Source organism: Paroedura picta, chromosome 3, assembly GCF_049243985.1.
Source record: "Paroedura picta isolate Pp20150507F chromosome 3, Ppicta_v3.0, whole genome shotgun sequence".
NCBI classification, from domain to species: Eukaryota; Metazoa; Chordata; class Lepidosauria; order Squamata; family Gekkonidae; genus Paroedura; species Paroedura picta.
In genome coordinates, this window is record NC_135371.1 from 47,817,550 (window position 1) to 47,839,275 (window position 21,726).

The window sequence follows — 21,726 nt, forward strand, 5'->3', positions numbered from 1 at the left end:
AAACTTGAGGGAATGGCCACCCCACCCCTACCTTTGTCCCCCCCTATGTCCCTGTCTCTCCCTCTTTCTCCCTCTTGCCACCCCTTTTCTTTTTCTGTCTACCTCTCCCCCATACCTGTCACTTCCTTTCTCTTTCTGCTTTCCACTCCATCACTCTCTCTTTCTGCCCCTAATCACTATTTTTCTCTTTCTGCCCCCAAACCATTACTCTCTATTTGTCTTCCTGCCCCCCCCACCTTATCACTGTTTCTTTCTGTCACTATTTCACAGAAGTGCCCCACCCCAACTTCTTGTAACTAATTTCAAATCTCCTCCATCCCTATGCATCCTCTGAAACAAGAATATGGGCGTGATCTCTGGCTGCCTATGACTGAGGTCCCATCAGATTCCCCTTATGGATCCAGGGAGGGAGCAGATCAGAGGGAGGAAAAACTTAACAGGCACACAGCTTTTTTTGGGGGGGGTGTGGAATAGTTAAAAAGACTTGCTAGGAATTCCCCTGCTTAGCTTCCTTCTCCCTCTCCAGCTTTTGCCTCTGGTAGTTATGCTGCAGTTTCTTCCGCCCCAATCATTGCTATTGCTGGGTTCCTGCACATCATAAGCATTGGGCCTGGAGCAGCTCCCAGTGTCCGGCTGCCATGATTCACTTTCACTAATTGCTGCTGCCATTATCAGGGCTTCTGTGGCTGCCAGACACCTCCTAATTGGCATCAGATATGGCTTAGTACCCAGTTTCCATAACTGGACTGACTACAGCTTCTTCCTTTGATCACCACTGATCCAAGCTAATCCCGGTATCCTCACTGCTTGAAGGAGGAAGGTACCTTTTTCTGCACATGCTCAGTCTACACTTTGGAGTTTTGTGAGATTTAACCCCCTCCCCCCGCCCCCGCCATGTCTTTCTGCTATTGTGGGCCCAATTCACAGATTTAGGTATCTGCACATGAGATCCTATGTGGCTATTAGCAATAAAGATTTTAGTTTCATCACTAATGGGGCTCTGTGTGTGTTTATGTGTAGATAGATAGTGAAAGTGGGGTCTATCCAGCATACCTGTACTGGGACCAGAAAAATGATGATTAGGATAGATTCTGAATGCTCTCATGTGCTTACGATACAAGCAGAAAAGGACTCACCAGTCCTCCTTACACTACTTTTTGGCAGGGTAGTCATGGTATGTGCCCAGCAAACCTTGGCTACCCTGATAAACATTTATCTAGTTAAATATTTAGAAGACTTGGGTATTTTAAGAAAACCAACAACAGCCAATGTAATGGAGGAAAGTGGAAAGCAAGATACACTTTTGAAAGCACAAGGGAAAAAGAAGATAAAAGGTGTGGTCAGGATCAGTTCTGTTCCATTTGGCTTACTAAGCTCTGCCCTTTAACCTGATCATCTTGCTGGCCAAATATCAGGATTGGAAATAATGGATGTGGGTCATCCTCAGTCATCACAAAGGACTATATCTCTTGAGGTAGCTTATAAGTGACTTCCTACAAATTTTCCAGAAATGAGCTTCCCATTTCCCAAACGAATTTTTTAATAATTATTTGCAAGTCAAAATATACACCTTACCTCATTTGTATATATTAAGAAAGTGGAGCGCTGTGGACAGATGATTTTCCCATTAAGTGAATGCAATGGAAAAGGAATGAAAGATCAGGCACTAAGGATACTTTGCAACTTTTCAGGCATGCTGCTTCAACTGCATTCCCCTTTCCCCCAACAAAGCATTAAATAATTCCCAGGAGAGAAGTCACGTTTCCAATTCATACAGAACTGACAAAGAAGTGAACTGGAGTGGAACAGACACTTAAAGATCCAAAATATAGCAAGCTGGAAATAATGAACCAATTTCTTTAACTGTAATACACTTGAAGTGTCTTAGTGTCTCTGGGCTGCTAATCTGTCATATACACAAATCTGAAGGGAAGAACTAAAAATTCAATTTTCTTTTCTTTTTTGTCTTTGACTTATGGTGCAGCTGAACAGTATATCTGATTAAATTTGATTATGTTTTAAAGAAATACATTATTTGGACAATTCTGAAGATCGAAGGCCTCCTCAACTATGGTACTCTGCTCTGGGAAAAGTCTTCCTTGAGAAATCTGCCTGTTTGCTTTGTTCTGAACTTTTTCTTGCCAGAGATTCTTGGTCTAGAAGAAAGAGGGGCACATTGAGTGTCTCCTGATGTGTACCCCCAAGATTGGGGACAGAGGGTGGTGGCAGGGAAGAGTATCTCCCAGTGGCATGCCCCAACCTGTGGGGTCCCACAGGGAGCAATCCCTCCCCAATGTTTTTTAACATCCACATCTGCTTCTTTGCCCAGCTAATCCAAAGTTTTGGGCTAGGTGCCACCAATAAGCGGGTGACACCAAGATATATCTATTAATGGATGACCATCATCAACATCCCTGAGAGTATTGACCTGTTGACTAGAGGTGGTGAAGGACTGGTTCAATCAGAGCTGGCTGAAACTGAATCCAGCTGACAGGGAGGTCTTGTGCCCCAGATGAGGCACTACAACACCCAGCCCTTGATGGGGTTCAACTAACAACTTTAACCACCATCAAGAGCCTGGGCGTGACCCTGGATTCCTCATTATCTATGGAGGCCAGGTCAAGAATACAGCCTGCCAGCTGTTTTACCATCTACATCAGGCAAGGTAGCTAGCACCCTATCTATCGGCATCCAACATAGCCACAGTGATCCATGCAATGGTCACCTTCAGACTGGACTTTTGCAACTCACTCTACACAGGGCTGTCCTTGTATCTGATCCGGAAACTCCAATTCATACAAAATGCAGTGGCCTGACTCTTCACTGAAACCAAGTAGAGAGAACATATTCTAACAATGTTGTCCCAACTGCATTGGATCCAAGTTGAGGACTAAATCAGATTCAGTATATTGGTACTTACCTTTAAAGCCCTAAACAGTCTCCATCAGCCCTTTGCTCTTCTTTGACACCTCACCATTCAAAGAACCTAACAGAAGATCAGGTCCCAGGCTTCATCTCTTCCCCTTCTCTGTGACTTAAGAGAAGTTCAGTCTGATTACTGCCAACAATCAATGCGTCCATTACTGATAGAATTCAAATAACATTTCCTGACAGTACTGTCGAAAAGACCTGCTAATTTTCTCACACAGAATGAAACCAATGTCTAGCTGTAAATCTGTATTTTTTTTAAAATTTGGCGGGCATTGACAGGGCTTGGCACACAGGGAGCCTGAGATCCAGAGGCTGAGCCTCCATGGATCGTCTTGGAGCCTCTGATGTCTCCAGGGAGATTATTGGAAGAGAAATGTGGGGGGCTCGCGCATTTCCCCTGGCTCTGCCGCTTGCAGCTGCAAACAGCCCTCCTCTGGTGCAGAAGCTCACTCTGGCCCAGCTTACCTTGATGCCATCTTGGCTGCACTCCCATAAAACTGCATTTCAAACAATAAGCCCAAATTTCTCAAAAGCTGTGTCATAGAAGATACCTACAGGCCATTGGTTGCACTTGTGCAAAACTCTTTTCCCAAGGGGGACCTGCTTTCATTATGTCAAAAAGCCTAAGTAGAAGCATATATCCCAAATTGTTTCTATGACACAACTTTTGAGAAATTTGGGTTTACTGTTTGAAATGTACTCCAGGGTCTGTTAGAGTTCTTGTGAGGTCTTTGCCACTGATGAAGACTTTGAAAGTGCTTGTTACCAAATGCTGCCTTGGTGAAGGATTACAAATATACATGTTTTAATTCTTTTTTTTTATATATATATATATAATGATTTTTTTTATTTTCATAAAGATAGAAATATAATCATCATTTGAGAATATACGACCCCACATTGACTCCACAGTGATATAAACTTTTGCCCAAAACTCTAAGAGCCATGAGTCTAAGAGCCGTCCACATTTCCACTACATTTAAAAAAAAAAAAAGGCCTGTTTAGATATACAAAAGAAAAGTTATTATTAGTCAACTTACTTGAGAGATCGTAGACCTCACATTAACTGCTTGATACAATCTAAGAGCTATCCTAGCAGATATTTCTAGGTTTGAGTTAGATGCTTAACATTAAACATTTCTTATAGCACAGTATGAGTTTTGGCCCTGTATCAATACCCTGATGAAGGGAGAGGAAAGTAGGGCTTTGCCTTAAAGATGTACAAAGAAAAAAAATTACAAAAGTATTTCATAATTTCTCCTTATCCTTAATACAGATACATCTACAAACCATTTATACTTGACCCATTCTAAGAGCCATCCTGACAGGTATAAGTTGAGAGCTTTGCATTTTCTACAGATCAATATGGGCTTTGGCCCTATAACAATACACCAATAAAAAAAAATAATAAGGGGGGAAAGCCCCATTTTATATTTCCAACGCTAACGATTATATTACCTATATGCCTACTAAGAAAAAGTAACAAGAGAGAAAAAAGGCACTGCTTCCCCTTTTTCATAAAAATAGCAATGTAGAATACAGTATATGTTGTTAATACAGAGAATAATAAGATTTCCAGGTTTAGATTAGATGCTTAACATTAAACATAAAACAATATAAGCTTTCAGTCTTCTATAGCTTCTCCTTATCCTTGGTTCTGATACATCTACAAAACAATTTATGCTTGACCCATTCTAAGAACCATCCTAACAGATATATTTTCAGATTTAAGTTGAAAGCTTAACATTAAACATTTTCTACAAGTCAATGTAGGCTTTAGTCCTAGGACAATACACTAATAGAAGAAAAAAAAATAAGGGGGGAGAACCCCATTTTACATTTTCAGCACTAATGATTATATTACCTATATGCCTACAAAAGAAAAGAGACAAAAAAAACAAGAGAGAAAGAGACACTGCTTCCCCTTTTTCATAAAAATGGAAATATAGAATACAGTATAACATTAAACATAAAACAATATGAGCTTTCGGTCTTCTTAAGGGGGTCTCATCTCGAGGCTTGCTACATCTTGTCGTTCCCGTAAAATTATATTCTGTCCCATTGGCCTTTGGCGTAGAAAGTGCAGTTGTACTCTTTCCCGCAGAATATGCATCGATAAATCTTGAGGCCGTTGCACCTCCTGGACTCCAGTATCAATACAATTTTTTCCCCAGAGAGATCCTTTAAATCGGTTACTTTCACTGCAGATCCATATTTCTTTTGATTGATTTTTGTACACTGTTGCTTTGAGATGGCTGTATGTCTTTTTAAAAAGGGTGTCCTTATCTGGGCTGCAGAACTCCGGCATCCCATTTTCCGTCTCCAGAATTTCAGATTTCTCTTCTACTGTTGGTTTTCCACCTTGTTTAGAGCTGTCATCAGCCACTGTTATTGATCCATTATTCCTGTTAAAGACGTCTTCCTTGGCATCTTGGATCTCCTTGAAGATATGAATTTCAGATTTCTCTTCTGCTGTTGGTTTTCCACCTTGTTTAAAGCTGTCATCAGTCACTGTTATTAATCCATCATTCCTATTGAAGACTTCTTCCTTGCCATCTTGGATCTCCTTGGAGATATTTTTGATCAATCCATCTAAGAATACTTTGTAATCTTGGGTTTGTATCTCTATTAGATGAGCCAATCTTTTTAACATAGACATGATTTTGACTTTAAAAAAACCCGGCCTCAAACAGTTTTACAAGTGGCCAGTAGAGGTCCTCTGTTTTATCCTCTAATGTTCCGGCACAGGCATGTGACGTATTGAACTCAGTTAAGGCAGAGATTCTCGTACTGGCACAGAGTTCTCGTGAGATTTTCCCATTCACAGCTCTTATCTTCTTATCTTCGAAAACCAAAACAATTACAATAAGAGCTTTTGCCAATTAATTCGAGTTGATTTGAGTCCTTCTTCTGCTTAGTTAGGAGAATTAGCCTGCCTCATAACGAGGTGGCTTCAGGCAGAGCAGAGTAAGAGGAGGGGGGAAACAAAGGGCTTTGATGCAGGAAGAAAGACGAAGAAAAAAAAAACGAGAGATACTTGCAGTAAATGATGTTTTGGAACTCAGCCGATGTCCTCCCCTCAGTTCAAAGCGTTCATTTGTGGTAAATCATCATGTAGGGTTGAAGCAGATACTTTAAGATTAAAGAAAGAAAAGAAAGTCCGAGGTAGAAAATGGCAGTCGTCCTCTGGACCTGGAACGCTGACAGCCTATAATCCAGGGAGATATACTCCCTAAAGGATTGGAGACGGCCCCAAGAACTTCCTGGGTAGAAAGGTGAGGTGGGGTTTGCGTACCCATCCTCTTTTCTGCCAATTGCTTGCACAATTGACCCCTGTCAGGCTTCAGAGATAGCAGAGCAGATGCCCTGCCACCCTCTCAGGACGACATCTTTCTACATGTTTTAATTCTGATACAGAAAAATCCAGCTAGAGTTTTTGTAACGAGATATAACCTGAATTTGACTCTGTCATTTGTTTTGTAATTTCTATTGCCCAGTTCCTTTGACCTAATCTGATATACTAATGAAGTCCTTTTCATCGTCTTTTTTAATAGGGCAGAGACGCCTCATCTTTCCCCTTTTTGTTTCCTGAAAACCTCAGGCTATTTGCATTATGCTTCTCCCATTCTAGAGCATAGCTCCCCCCCCCCCCAGTTTAGGGCTGCATTGAACTAGGCAATCTTTTGCTTTGTTTTTAAAGATAATATGAACTGAGAAGGAATTCTCATGTGCTGTGATTATCTGATGCACACTGATTGCTCAAGTGATGATTTGCATGAGTGAAAAGCTAGCATCGATCAAACACCACTGACAGCTTTATCATCTTGCTCCATGTCAAGCACAAGTTTCCCCCTCCCCATTAATAAGCTCAGATGATCAGACCTCACATAGTGAGTGGCAAGTGGTACGTTATCAAGCCATGTACAGCATGGACAAGGACAAGGACAGGCCCACACCGGGCTAACTGAAATAATAGCAACCGCATCAGAAACAGCCTGACTCAAACAAATTCTTACACAATTCCATATTTTCCAGGCTCTTAGGTCACAAAGGTAATGTGGACCAAACCTGTCAAAGCGAAGAGGCAATCACCTTGCAGGTAGTTTTTTACAAAATAACATCAACAATGACTCACATCTTAAAATTCACCCATGTCAGCTGTGTTCGTATGTAAGTTCGTATGTCAGTTTGCTGACTAGTTAAAACTTACAGCTGCTTCACATATTGCCTGGATTAGTGGGGTCTGGCTGGCTGGAGAGAAGCAAAAGAACACTCAAACCTATATACATGAATTTCCAATGGGACTGCTTGAGCGGGATTCCTTAATATCAGAATGGAAGCTAATCATACTATAAAAAGCTAATCGATGTCATTGGTTTCAGCAAGAAACCAAGACTGATTTGAGGCATTTCTGCACATCAGTAAAAACAGCATTTTGCCAGCTGAATGGCAAAGCTCTAGTTGTTATCTCACTTCCCAGCCATTCCTCACATTTTCTGCTGTCTCACCTCATTTGCTCCCGTTTCGCGCTCTTTACCCATCACATGTATTGCTGGAAATGGCAGAAGAGATCCACGTGCCTTATACACTACTCTATTTCACCTGTCAATCAATCCAGGCAGCCAATCCCCTTCTTCCATATTCTATAATGGGGGCCATTCCGTACCAGGATCTATGTGGCAAATTGGTTGTGGGACGAAAAAACGCCATTTTAAATAGTGGAATTCATCGTTATGCATACCTGGCTTTGTAGTGGAATCCAGTTGCGTTTCTATCGTTTCCCACAGGTTTCCGGTCTCTGCAAAAATCGCTAGCCAGGAAGCAATATTGCCGAGCTCGTCCCGCCCCTGGCCGTCAAGCAGCCAATGGGCGGCCGTTATCATGATCCCAAAAGGCCCCTTTCCCTTTAAGGAAGTTTAAAAAAAACACACACGTTGCATCTGCGTTGATTCGTTGCAACGGAGAGACCCATCTAGGTAGCAGATGGTGTTTGAGCTTCCGTTTCATCGTTGCCACGCTCCCCCCGAGTGAAAAAAATATACCCCCCCCCGGCACGGGCGTGATTTTCGGCCGAAAATACAGTAAAAAATGAAGGGAAAATAAACCAGCAAACGGGGCTGTGTGTTGTTTCGTGCTTAGTGACTTAAAACAGCTCTGCAGCCAGGGAAGCCTCGCTGGGTAAACGAAGGCTTGCCGGTGCATTTATCTCCCCTTGCTCGGAGAAAAAAAAATGGCAATCGCTTCGCCGGAAGATCAGAGGAGAGAGCTAGGGGGCGGGATTTTGCATAAACCGCAACAATGGTAACGCACAGAACTTTTTCGCTAGTGTTGCTGATTGGTTGCAAGTGTGTAGCACTTTCTGGAGGGTGAATCCACTTTTTGGGATTTCCCTGAAAGCGCTACAATGAAGCGCTTTTTGCGGATCGGTCTCAGGAGTGTTGCAGATTGTCAACGATGTTGTGCATAATGGCAAAACTGTAGAGATTTCGATTTGTAACCATTGTGCTATTTTGGATGAGTGCGAAATGGCCCTGGGAATTTCAGCATTCCCACCTTTCCCAGGCCCTGTGGGTGTTGGGGTTTGAGGTAGAGCTTTCAAACCTTCAGGGTAGCTGCAGGGGGCTCTTCCCTGACTCCCCTCCAAATTTCAGAATGATTGGTCCAAGGGGTCCACGTCTAGGGACACCCGAAAAGGGTGCCCCATCCCTCCATTGTATGCTATGGCAGTGGTCCCCAACCTTTATTAGGCTGGGGACCGGCAGGGTATTGGGTCGCGCCCGCAGGGACCGCGCCCGCGCGGGCCACGGCCATGCTTCGGGCCGCGGCCGCGAGCCGCGCCCGCGAGCCGCGCCCGGCCGCACCCGCGGGCCGCACCCGCGGATCGGGCCGAGCGGGCGCGGCCTGCACGGGCGCGGCCCGGCCCTGATTCCCTCTCCCCGCCCTCCCGCAGTAAGTAGCTTCCCGGGCCGCAAACTTGCGGCCTGGGAAGTTTTTTACTGCGGGGGGGGGGCGGGGAGAGGGAGCCGCGGCCCGGCGCCATGGCCTTTGCGGCCCGGCGCCGGGCCGCGGCCCGCAGGTTGGGGACCACTGTGCTATGGGACAGACTCTCCATTGGATATAATGGTGGGATGGGGGCACCCTCTTCGGGAGCCTCTAGAAGTAGACTCCTTGGACCAATAATTCTGAAATTTAGGGGGAGTTAGGTAAGATCCTCCCAGAGCTACCTTAGATGTTTGGAGGTTCTACCTCAAACCTCAACCTCCCCCCCCCAGGGCCCAGGAAAGGCAGGAATGCCAAAATTCCCATTATAGTCTATGGAACCATAGACTTTCATGGGCGCTGAAGCCCGGGACGCTGGATTGGGTCCCTAGTGATTCGAGTCCTTTGATTTGTGGGGGGCATGGAAAGAATCATTCCTGATTGGGGGGGGGGGAGAAAACTTTAAAGAGAAAACTTTAAACTGTGGGGATTTTTTAAACATTTTTTGCTCTGTCTGCATGATTCAATACCTATTCATTGCTCCAGGCAGTTTGATTTAAAAAATGTCCCTGGGAGAAGGGAGAGGGAGGAGGGTGCAAAGGCGGGACATTGGAGTCAGAGATCACACTTCTTCATCTCCACACATTTCTTTAGCATGTGGCCTGCTGGTTGCTCTTCTCTAGCTTGCACTTTTTAATTGGGGGAATCCACTTTATGCGATTCCCCAGCTAGTGCTTTAAAATGGAGAATGTAGTTACTGGTTTGCAGCTTGGACACTGGAAGTTGGCAACGTCATGCAAAACACCAAAAATGTAGCGGTTTCATAAGGTAAACATTTCACAACATTTAACGGGTGTGGAATGGCCCTTGGTATTCCCTGAAGTGGTATAAAAAACTTCAGATTTTCCTTGTTTGCAATTCCAATTTACTATCAAGATGGAGCACCTCATACAATCACCTTAAAGATTTGTTTGCAATTCAAAATGAGGTGCATTTGCATAGTTGCTGGCTGAGTAGCCACAGTTGATGAATGTTCACAGTTTGCTGACTTGCTTGATAATGTGTGTGCTATATTTGCACCTGAACATTTGGTCATATTCATCGGTCAGCAGCATTTATCATGCTGGCAAATGCTGAGAATTTACCAGATTAAAAGTGCAGCTTCCCTGAAGCGGGGCAAGGATGCATAAACAAAGCCCAGTTAACACGAGCAAACTGGTTGGACTTTGGGAGGCAGAAGGGGAGGTAAAATATACAGGACTGGAACAATATAATCATAGAGCCATAGAGTTGCAAGAGGCCATACAGGCCACCTAGTCTAACCCCCAGCTCAATGTAGGATCAGCCGAATGCACCCAGGACAAGTATCTGACCAGCCACTGCTTGAAAACTGTCAGTGAGGGGGAGCTAACCACCTGCTTAGGCAATCGATTTCACTGCTGAACTAATCTGATGGTGAAATTTTCCCTCTGATATCTAGCTGATAGCATTCAACACATAGTTTACACCCATTACTGTGGGTCCTGTCCTCTGCTGCCAACAGGAACCATTTCCTGTCCTCCCCTAAGTGATAACCTTTCAAATACTTAAAGGCAGCAATCATATCCCCTCTCAACCTCCTCCTCTCCAGGCTGAACATTCCCAAGTCCCTCAGCCTTACCTTGTGGGCTTGGTCCCCAGGCTCCAGATCATCGTTGCTCTCCTCTGCACCCTCTCAATTTTGTCAATATGCTTTTTGAAGTGAGGCCCCCAGAACTGCACACAGTACTCCAGGTGTGGTCTGACCAATGTGGAATATAGTGGGAATATTACATCTTGTGATTTTGATGTGATGCGTCTGTTGATACAGTCCAAGACTGACTGCAATGGTCTTCTTTATCGCAGCATCACTCTGTCTGCTCATATTTAGCTTACAGACCACAAGTACCCCAAGATCACATTCACACACACTGCTACCCAGAAGTGTATCTCCCATCCAGTATGCATGTTTCTCATTTTTGTGACCCAGATGTGGAACTCTGCACTTCTCCTTAATGGATTGCATCTTGTTCTCATTTCCCCAGTTTTCCAACATGTTCAGATCTTGTTGAAGTCTATTTCTATCTTACGGGGTGTTCACTACTCCTCCCAATTTGGTGTCACCTGCATCCAGCAAACTTGAGGGACCGCCTGTCTCCTTATGCCCCCCCGCAGGGCACTTCACTCAGTGGGTAAGAATCTGCTGATGATCCCAGGACCCCAGGAGGCATGGCTGGCCTCAACCAGGGCCAGGGCCTTTTTGGTCCTGGCCCCTACCTGATGGAATGAGCTCCTTGAAGAGCTGCAGGCCCTGTTGGAGCTCTCTGAGTTCTGCAGGTTGCTAAAAGCATTCAGACAAAGCATTCTCAGTTCAGTTCTGCCTCTTTTACCACCATGTTGAGGTCCTAATAAAGAACTGATTGAACTTCCAGTGGTCCTGGCTTCCTTCAAACCCACAGATTTAACAGCACCCATCCTACAGCCCCTATTTACAGGAACAGAGTCTGAAGAACTGAGTCAGATTGAGGTGACCAGATAATGTTCTAAACCTGTTGGAGAAATAAAGAGAAATAGTCCTCCAGGTCTAGATGGCATATACGAGAGTCCTTAAGAAACTCAGATATGACTCTGGACTCTGATTTCAGATATGATATAGTTGATTTACTATCACTAAATTCAGCTGCTGTACCAGAAGCCTGGAAAGTACCAGAAGACTGGAGAGTAGCAAATGTTATACCACTTTTTAAAAAGAGGGATCTAGAGGGAATGCAGGAAATTATACAGGCCAGGCAGTCTATAATGTCTGCCCTAGACAAATTAGTAGAAATTGTTATCAAAGATAGAATTGTTAGGCATATGGATGGATTTTCCTTTGTTGAAGGAAAATCAGCATGGCTTCTACAACAGGAAGTCTTTCCTCACCAACCTTCTGGAGTTCTTTCAGAAAGTGAACAAGCATGTAAATAGTGGACTTTTGACACGGTACCTCACCAAAGACTCCTGAGTAAATTTAGTAGTCATGGATTATTTTATGGATTAAAGACTGGTTCAATGGCAGGAAGCAAAGAGTAAGAATCAATGGACAGTTCTCACAATGGAGGGAAGTAAGCAATGGGGTCCCAGTATTAGATTGGTACTATTTAATGTATTCATCAGTGATCTAGAACTAGCAATGTGTAGTGTTTGCAGATGACACCGAATTATTCAGGATTGTAAAATCAAAGGCGAAATGTGAAGTACTTCAGTAGGACCTCCACAAACTGAATGTGTAGGTGATGATGTGGCAAATGAAATTCAATGCTGGTAAGTGTAAGATGCATATCAGGACAAAAAAAATCCCAACTTCAAGTGAAGGGGTCTGAACTTGTTGAGACTGAGAAGGGAAAAGATCCTATGGTCATCATAGTGAAAGTGAAAGTGTCACCTCAGTGTGCTGCAACAGTGAAAAAGGCAAACTCTGTTAGAGCTTTATACAGTGATAGAGCTTTATAAAATTACTAGGGGCAAAGCCCATTGTCTCCAAGGAGACAATGGGTGCTAGAGCTTGGCAGTGGTAAGAGGAAGGGGAGGAGTTGTCCAGTCTGTAAGGGCATGTGTGTGTTGTGTGGGAGGTTGTGGTGGCATGGTGGCAAATGAGGGCATGGATGTGGAGATATGGGTGTCAAGAACCTGTGGTGTGGAATGTTCGTTGAGTGTGGGAGAGGACCGACCTTTGGGAATTGTTGCATAGTGGTTACAGATGAGCTTTCCAGAGCCATGTCCTCAGATATGTTAAAATCAGACTGGAGACTCTTCTTAGGGGAAGATTACATGGCAACCAATTCCCCCCAGTTCTGCATCATTTCCCTTCTTGTGTGAATTAGGTCACATTCACCGAAATGCCCCTCTGCCCTAATACACATAGAGTAGTCACAGTACACAGGTGTCCACCCTGTTCCTTCTGTCTCCCATATTTTCACTGTTGGTAAAATGTTATGTGCCCACATGCTTCTTTCATGGTTGCTTCTTAGAAGAACGGATTTTTGTACCCTATTGCTTACTACCCAAAGGAGTCTCAAAGCGGTTTACAAACACCTTTTCCATTTGTCTCTCCACAATAGTCAACCTGTGAGGTATGTAGGGTTGTGAGAGATCTGAGAGAACTGGGAATGGGCCGCAGTGACCCCTCAGGTGTCTCAAAGCATTTTCCAATCGTCTTCCCCTTCTCTCCCCATAGCAGACTCCCCATGAGGGAGATGGGGTAGCGAGCCTCACAGGGAAGCTGGCAACCCTAAGAGGAAGACTGTCTGTGCACAGCAGTCTTGACCTTAGTATGGTTTTTAATACTGTTTTTTTATTTGCCAGGCCAAGGTTATTTGCCAGTTACTATTTCAGTTATGATGTGTCTCCAGACATTTACTTGTTCTCTATTTAGTTTCAGGCTGTAAATATTTATTTAGATCTTCCTGCACTTTCCAGACTCACAGGACTGATGCTGGTCTGCCTGTCTGTGTCCCAGAATACAAACAGTTGCTGATAAGGGCTGGCCATAACCCATAGGCCAGGAGGGACACTCCTGCACCACTCCCTCCCAACTGCAGGCAAAAATGGCTCCTTTGAAGGCCAGACTTTGAGGCATTGTACGATTTTGAAGTCCCACCTACAAACCTCCAGGAATATTTCCAACCCAGGGGTAGCCAACCTCCACGTGGGACGTGGAGAGCTCCTGGAATTACAGCTCACCTGCAGAGTATAAAGATCAGCTCCCCAGGCAGAAAGGGCTACTTTGGACAGGGTTGTGGTAGAGAAGAATCATTTAAGGCTTCCCACACAAGTTGTTGTTGAATTGAAAGACTTGAGGCCTACTGCACAGGGTTGTTGTGAAGATGAAACAGGAGACAAAACAGCTTCCTCTGCAGAATAACGCTGTGCAGTGGCCTCATATCTGCAGAGTTGCAAAGAAAAAGACACATGGCTTGGCTGTGTCTAACCCCCGGCCAGAGCAGTATTTTAAGTGAGAAGGGGCTTTTCTGTGGCCTCTCTGTCAGGCAACTGTTTGGCAGAAGGGGAAAGTCCCCCCCCTCAAAAGGAAGGCCCTCAGGCTCCCCTGCGTTGCTCTTGGAAAGGCCTCCTTCCCTCAGTCAGGGCTTGTCAGAGGTTCCTTCGCAGCAGGCCTGGAGGGTGGGAGGGGGAGCACTCTGCAGCCTCCGGCCAGCTCTGTCAGGGTTCTGAGGCCATTTGCAGTTGGACATGGCAGTTAGGAGAGCCTTGGGGTGAAAAGGGCTGGCACAGCCTGTCCAAGCCTCTGTTCTCACCCCCCTTGGCAGCCCTACTGACCTGGTTGCCAATTGAAAACGCTACTGATTTGCTGTTATGCACAACGTCGTCGACAATCTGCCACACACCTGAAACCAATCTGCAAAAAGCGCTTCCTTGTAGCGCTTTCAGGGAAATCCCCAAAAGTGGATTCACCCTCCGGAAAGCGATACACTCCTGCAACCAATCTGCAACACTAGCGAAAAAGACCTGTGCGTTAACATTGTTGCGGTTTCTACAAAGTCCCTCCCCCTGGCTCTCTTCTCTGATCTTCCGGCGAAGCGATCGCCATTTTTTTTTCTCCGAGCGAGCAGGGATAAACGCACCAGCGAGCCTCTTTCAGTTTAGAGGCTTCCCCGGCTTCAGTCCCTCCCCTTCAGTCACTAAGCACAAAGAACAGAGAAGCCCGTTTGCTGATGTATTTTCCCTTTATTTTTTACACATTCATTCAGCCGAAAATCGGGCCCGTGAGAGGGGGGGGGATTTTTTTTTCACTCGGAGGGAGCGTGGCAACGATCAAACGACAGCTCAAACACACCAGGCAGCTGGATGGGTCTCTCCGTTGCAACGAATTAACACAGATTCGTTGCAATGGGCCGGTATTTTCTAAAAAAAAACCTTTCTTAAAGGGAAAGGGGCTGTTTGGGAGCATGCTAACGGCTGCCCATTGGCTGCTTGACGGCCAGGGGCGGGACGAGCTCGGCAATAGCGCTTCCTTTCTAGCGATTTCTGCCAAGACCGGAAGCCTGTGGGAAACGCTACAAAACGCAACTAGATTCCACTACAAAGGCAGGTATGCATAACGACGAATTCCACTATTTTAAATGGCGATTTTTCATTCAGTGACCAATTTGCTACAAAGATCCCGGTGCGTAAAGCCCCTAAATATATAACGCACTCCCCTCACCCCCCGTCCAGCAAAGATCTATTATTCTCTATCTGGAAGTGAGGGACTTAGTTGGTTTCAGCTAGAGATCCACAGCTGACAGCGCCGGGAGTCGCCCTGGCCTCAACCATATGCCTGGCAGAAGAGCTCTGTCTTGCAGGCCCTGCAGAAAGCTGACAAATCCTGCAGGGTCTGTAGCTATTCCGGGAGCTCGTTCCACCAGGCTGGGGCCAGGGCTAAAAAAGCCCTGGCCCTGGTTGAGGCCAGGGGTATGGTGGGCCCAGGACCACCAGTAAATTCATACCCACAGAGTGAAGAGCCCTGTAGGGATCATAAGCAGATAAGTGGTCCCAGGCCGCATATAACCTTAAAGGTTAAAACCAGAACCTTAAACTTGATCGGGAAGCAGACTGGTAACCAGTGCAGATGGTGTAGCACCGGCTGAATATGTGCCCCCCAGGATGTTCCAGTGAGGACCCTTGCAGCCACGTTCTGTACTAGCTGCGATTTCTGGGTCAAAACCAAGGGTAGGCCCGCATAGAGCGAGTTACAGTAGTCTAGTTTGGAAGTGACCATCACATGGATCACTGTCGCCAAATGTTCGGAAGGCAGGTAGGACGCTAGTAGCCGTGCTTGGCACAGATGAAAGAACTCCATTCAGGCTACTTTCGTGACCCGAGCCTCCATGGAAAGGGAGGCATCAAAGGTCACACCCAAGTTTCTGGTTTCTGGTGCTGGTGTTAATTGCACCCCATCTAGGCATGGGAGAAGTGCTTCCTGATCCTGCCCCCTTCTACCCAGCCACAGGACCTCCGTCTTGGAGGGGTTGAGTTTCAGGCGAGTCTGCCTGAAACTCAATACCTTTCACCTCCATACCTTTCTTTTGCTGGTGGCCTGCTGGTTGACCGCTGGGGGAAGGTTTGGTGAATCTACTTTACGGATATAGCAAGGAGTTTGCTGGCCATATGCGGGAGGTTCGCAACGTCATGTGGAGCGGCCAGAATATAGCATCTGTACAAGGTAAGCATTTCACTATATCCATGCAGAAAAGCCCATGGAATTTGCTGCCAGAGGATGTTGGGATGGCAACAGGAATAAACTGCTTTAAAAGGGTATTAGATAGATTTATGGGAGATAAGCCTGTCAATGGCTACTAGCTATGGTGACTGAGGGGAACCTCCATATTCAGAGACACTAAAACTCTGAATCCCAGAGCAAGAAGAAAGCATCAGGGAAGGCCTCTATGCCCTGCTGCTGGCTGTCCAGAGAAATTGGTTGGCCACTGTGTGAGACAGGATGCTGAATGAGATGGATCATTGGTGTGATCCAGCAAGACTGTTCATGTTCTCAGTCAAAAACCATAACTGCACAGCTCAGCTCATGATTGCAAAAGGCTTTTCTCTTAGTCTTCATTTCTCAGGGCGCATTAAAAGATGGAGGATCTGCCCAAAATATAATGGTTCTTTTGTTCCTTCGGGGAATGATTACATTTTCTGGCTTTCTTCAACAAGCAGGAAGTAATAGCAGAGCCCTGTAATACTTCTGTGGCAGCCTGGACCTAATTGCAGCTTGTATAACAGGCATTTTTACATTCTGGTCAAAATCCAGCTCTGGGTCAAGCATTTAATTTCCTTCCATTCCCCACCCCCACTTTCACACCTTGTGCTCTCTGACACTGAGCTGTTATAATTCAACATGGGTATTGGTTTGTTTGGGGTTTTTTTTAAAGTACCCAACCTTGTTATTCTCCCCTTTGTTCATTTCCCTGGAACAAGTTGTAGAGAGTCACATTAAGTGTGCAGTGCTGGGCATTTATGCAACTAATCTTCCTCATTCACCTGTATTGTTACTTGGCCCTTAGCAGTCACTCCCTTGCATTCATACTGGTATGTAATGTTTTCTAAGCCAGCATTGGTCAGGACAAAACATACTGTATGAAACAAACAGGAGACAAGGTGCAGCAAATGAAGGCTGTCAGTATTTATTTTGTTTTATTATTTCAAATAATCTGATGACTCAAAAGTCCTGCAAAAGTAGGTTTATAATAATGGCTTCTTTAAACAAGTTGAGGGGAACCATGCAATAGACCCTATGGTCCCTTAGGCTGACCACTATTTGGTTTTTAGGGAATCTCTTCCAAAATAAAGGCTTAGGATGCTTGTGTGATCACTTGGTGGTACTAGCATGGTGTAGGGTGGCTTAACCTGAGAGTGTCGGCCAAAGACCCAAGCCTGTCACCGGTTTTCTTTGGGTGATGAAGACTCAGAGGACTGGTTCCTCACAAATGTCAGATCCAGCCAGACTGCCCACCCTGAAGTCCTCCTGTCTCCCAGCTTCATTCACTTTCATGACTCATGGAAACAGAAACCATTCTCCTTACACAAAAAGGTCACCTAGACCAATTATGCATGGGGCAGAAAGGCCAGGCTGGCGGTGACAGGGCAGCAGTGCTAATCCCTGTGTATGCATGCCATCGCCACCATCCCGGCCCCCTCCCAGCCCTGGCCCAAATCAGGGATGGCCTGCAGCAAGAGAATGCGGATTCTTCCGTGTTATCTGTCTTGCCACGGTGGCCAGCAGATGCCCAGCTGGGGCAGGCCTCTGCATAAGGGAACCTACCGTGTCCTTGCAAGGACACAAAACACCCTGTTTGGCTTGGCTGTGCTGTGGAGCCAAACAGGGCATGTCTACATCTGCATCCCACGGTGGGATCCCTGTGCCCCCCTAATCCCCCTGCTGCTGCCGCCACTGTGAGGTGCGGTGGACCTTTCCTACCCCGGAGTTGTGCATACTTGGGAAGCAGCGGAGCATGCTGCCTCTCTACTAGGAACCAGCAGCAGCCCGGTGCAGCCACTGCCATGCATAATCGGTCCTAGAGAAGATCATTTCCCAACCCCTTCCTTGCTCTCACCTGTCTTTTTTATTCCATTTAGTAACAGGTGCATATACTGTTCATAGACTTTTATGACAGATGAGAAAACCAACCCTGCAGTGTAGGGCCACCTTTCCCCAGCATAGAGCCATTTCCTTGCTATTTCTGAGCTGGGCCTCTGTATTGTTTGAAGCACAGTCGAGTTAAGAGACATTCATGCATTTCTGGGCTTCCTAAAGCACAAAGTCAATACAGGGTCATCTTGACCTTCTGGAAAGTACAGTGTCTTACTGCCAAGCAAGAGATAAATAGGCAGATAGTTTGGGCCTGAAGGTCACCAGTTCATTTCAACAGAGCTGTACCATCCAGAAACTAGCACCAGAGCAGCAGGGAAGTCCAGATCAGACCTCGTAAGGATTTGTTCCAGTCCATCCTACCAAAACATCTGCAACATACAGTGAACATACAGGGAGCATGCAGACATACAGGTTCTTGGCATGTTCAGGGCATAGGGAAGTTGGTTTGGAGGCCCCATATAAAGCAGAGTCTCAGAACAGCACAGGACCCTCTTCACGCTGAGGGGAGAGTAATGCTGACATCCGGGAAACCAAGGAGGGCTCCTAGCTTTCTTTGTGTGTGTTTCTCTGTGGCAGATGCTTCCCTGCTGTGTTTGTGTGTTTGTGCACGTGTGCAGATCCCCTCAGTCCACTGGCAAGGAATCAGAGGGTAGGGTTTCAAATGGAGGCTGGAAAACTCCTGGTGATTTGGAGGTGGAGCCTGGAGAGGACAAGGACCTCAATGGAGTCCAATACCACAGAGTGCAGCCTCCAAATCATCCATTTGCTCCAGGAGAACTGACCACTGGAATCTGGAGATGAGCTGTAATTTCAGGGGATCCCCAGGTCCCACTTTGGGGCTGGCATCCCTATTTGCTGCAGTACTTTGTCTTCAGCTTCAGCTGTGGATTTGTCTGCAGGTTGATTGGGCTGAAAGGGCCAGTGAGAATCTTAATCAGCATGATCCTGCCTTCTTCTGAGAATGAGGACGCCCCCCCCCAACAGCAGTCCCCTTGGGATGCCGTGTTAACTGGTGGGACTACAATCTGCAGACCACCCCTGGAAACAGGATAGCTTCAAGAGCCACACAAACCCCAAATCCCACCTAACATTTCAACAATAGGAGGTTATAGAAAGTACAGAGTTAAAAAAAAATACAAAATTCATCCTCCATGCTAAACAAGCCAGTAGCCTCCAGAATTTACATTAACAAGCAGATTAACAGAAAGATTATGAGCCATTCTCAAATGAAATAGAAGCCTCGCATTTATTCATTAAAAGATTTCTGTGCAGCCTTTCCATCCACATGGGGTCCCCAAGGCAGTGTACATCCATGCATAAAAGCATTTTAAACATTAAAACAACATTTAAAATATTTATACCATTTGATAAATACAAGAATACATACAAACAAAATGCAGAGTAACAATCAAATTGGGTTTAAATAACTCTCTTCATGCCTTGGGGCAATCTTATATCTTAAGGCCATTTTTATTAGAACAAAAGCTTTATTAAATCCCAGATCAAGTAGCTGGGGAGTAGAAAATTCCAAAGCCATGATTCCCGCATCTGCCTTCTGGCTCCGTTTACCCACAAAAATCTCAGCTAGTCAAATAGATGAGGCAGAGAATGTACAGAAGATAATTTTAATTTAAACATTTTAGCAGAGATATAGGCCAAAGTAGCTACCAACTTTGTCAGCTTTGAGGTGGGGAGTTGGATAAGATACATAGTGCTGAGCTCCAAAATTACACTCAGAAAAGCTTTCAGACTAAAAACTTGCATCTAAATAACAAATCTGTGTGAATTGGGATACTCATCTTGGCCCTGAATGCTTGGAATACGAGAGAGATATGTTGCCCCCCTCAAGTGCTATAAAATTTCTGTCTCTCTAACCTCACTTAGATTCAGTTTATTTGGAAATGGTCATTTCTCTAGGAAAAAGAGGGGGAAGAGCCTGCTAGCTCTAGCAGCAGCTAGGGAAAATCTGAATGGCTTTGTTTCTTCTTCTGGCTTGGTAGGCCTAGAAACTGAAGTTCTTGATCACAAACCCCAAATACAAAGGTCTCATCTTAGCAGCTTGTGGCTTGTATCTGTTGGCAGCATCTAAATATATACAGAGGGGCAAAACACAAGACTGCTTAAAAGGATAAAAGAGTTTTATTAAGAAGAGAAACAAACTTTGGAGAGAAAGAGGAGAGAAATAGTCCTATTTGTTTAACTGTTCTGGTTGTTGTTAAAATCCTATAGTCACATATTGCCATGATCTGTGTTGCTGCTATCTGTATTGGATTTATTCATGTGCTCATGTGACTTCTATTTGCTGTCATCATTTTGCTGTGCTTTGCTGTGCTTGACCAAGGAATGGGGTCTGTTGGGAAACTTCTTATGGATTCTGTTGTTTTAACTTTTCAGCCCTGGGGAAGTTTGCAGCAAATTTGCAAAGAGCCACCTTTGGTTCTCCTGGTTATTTCCTTATCTTGGGTGGCAGGGGCACCTATGTCTTGGCTAGTTAGCTTTATCACTTCACGTTAGAAGGCTTGTAGCATGGAAACATTGAGTTATAGCACCTGGCATATTGTACATCAAATGGTTCCTGGGGAGTGGGTTCTTGGGCAGTCAGATAGGCAGGCGGGCTGTGTTCACTTTAGTTTTGGCAAAGAATATCATGCTCCTGATCCATTAAACCTTTCAATAAAGAGATTTCTTCAAACAAGAGTCTATTTATTGGGGACTGGGTGCTGACAGTTGTTTTCATTCAGTCTGCTCTGGAGGCAAGCAGGGAGGAAATATGCTCAAAGGAGTGGGAAGTCTCCAATTGAGCTAATCCAGACATAAAGGTAAAGGTAAAGGTAAAGGTATCCCCTGTGCAAGCACCGAGTCATGTCTGACCCTTGGGGTGACGCCCTCTAGCGTTTACATGGCAGACTCAATACGGGGTGGTTTGCCAGTGCCTTCCCCAGTCATGACCGTTTACCCCCCAGCAGCAAGCTGGGTACTCATTTTACCGACCTCGGAAGGATGGAAGGCTGAGTCAACCTTGAGCCGGCTGCTGGGATCGAACTCCCAACCTCATGAGCAAAGCTTTCAGGCGGCTGCCTTACCACTCTGCGCCACAAGAGGCTATTTGAAAATTATCAGAAAGTTGGCTGCTGGGATCGAACTCCCAACCTCATGAGCAAAGCTTTCAGGCGGCTGCCTTACCACTCTGCGCCACAAGAGACTATTTGAAAATTATCAGAAAGTTACTAATCTAACTATGCTAAACACACATCTTCTCTGATGCCTCCTGTAGGATATTCTTCATATCTTTTTGGATCATGCATGGTAAAGATCTTGCATATTTCAGCAGCATCATAGACCCAGGAGAAAAATCTGCTCAGAGAGAAATAAATCTGTTGAGAGAGAGACTCTACTGTGTACTATGAAGCTTCCTCTCCTCCACCATGTTATGCTTTTTTCCTATTGTATTCATCTTTTTAATTGCAAGTTGCTTTGTGTCCCATTGGGTAAAAAGTAGGGTACAAATATATTAATAAAATACATGCCCAGTACGCAATGATGGACTACGGATGAGCTCTGAACTAATTTATACCTTGAGACTTTCTTGCTGGATTTTTGCTTATGCTCACACAGAAGCTGTCAGATATAGATTTCACTTCACAAAATTGAGGGGGCTAGACAAAGAA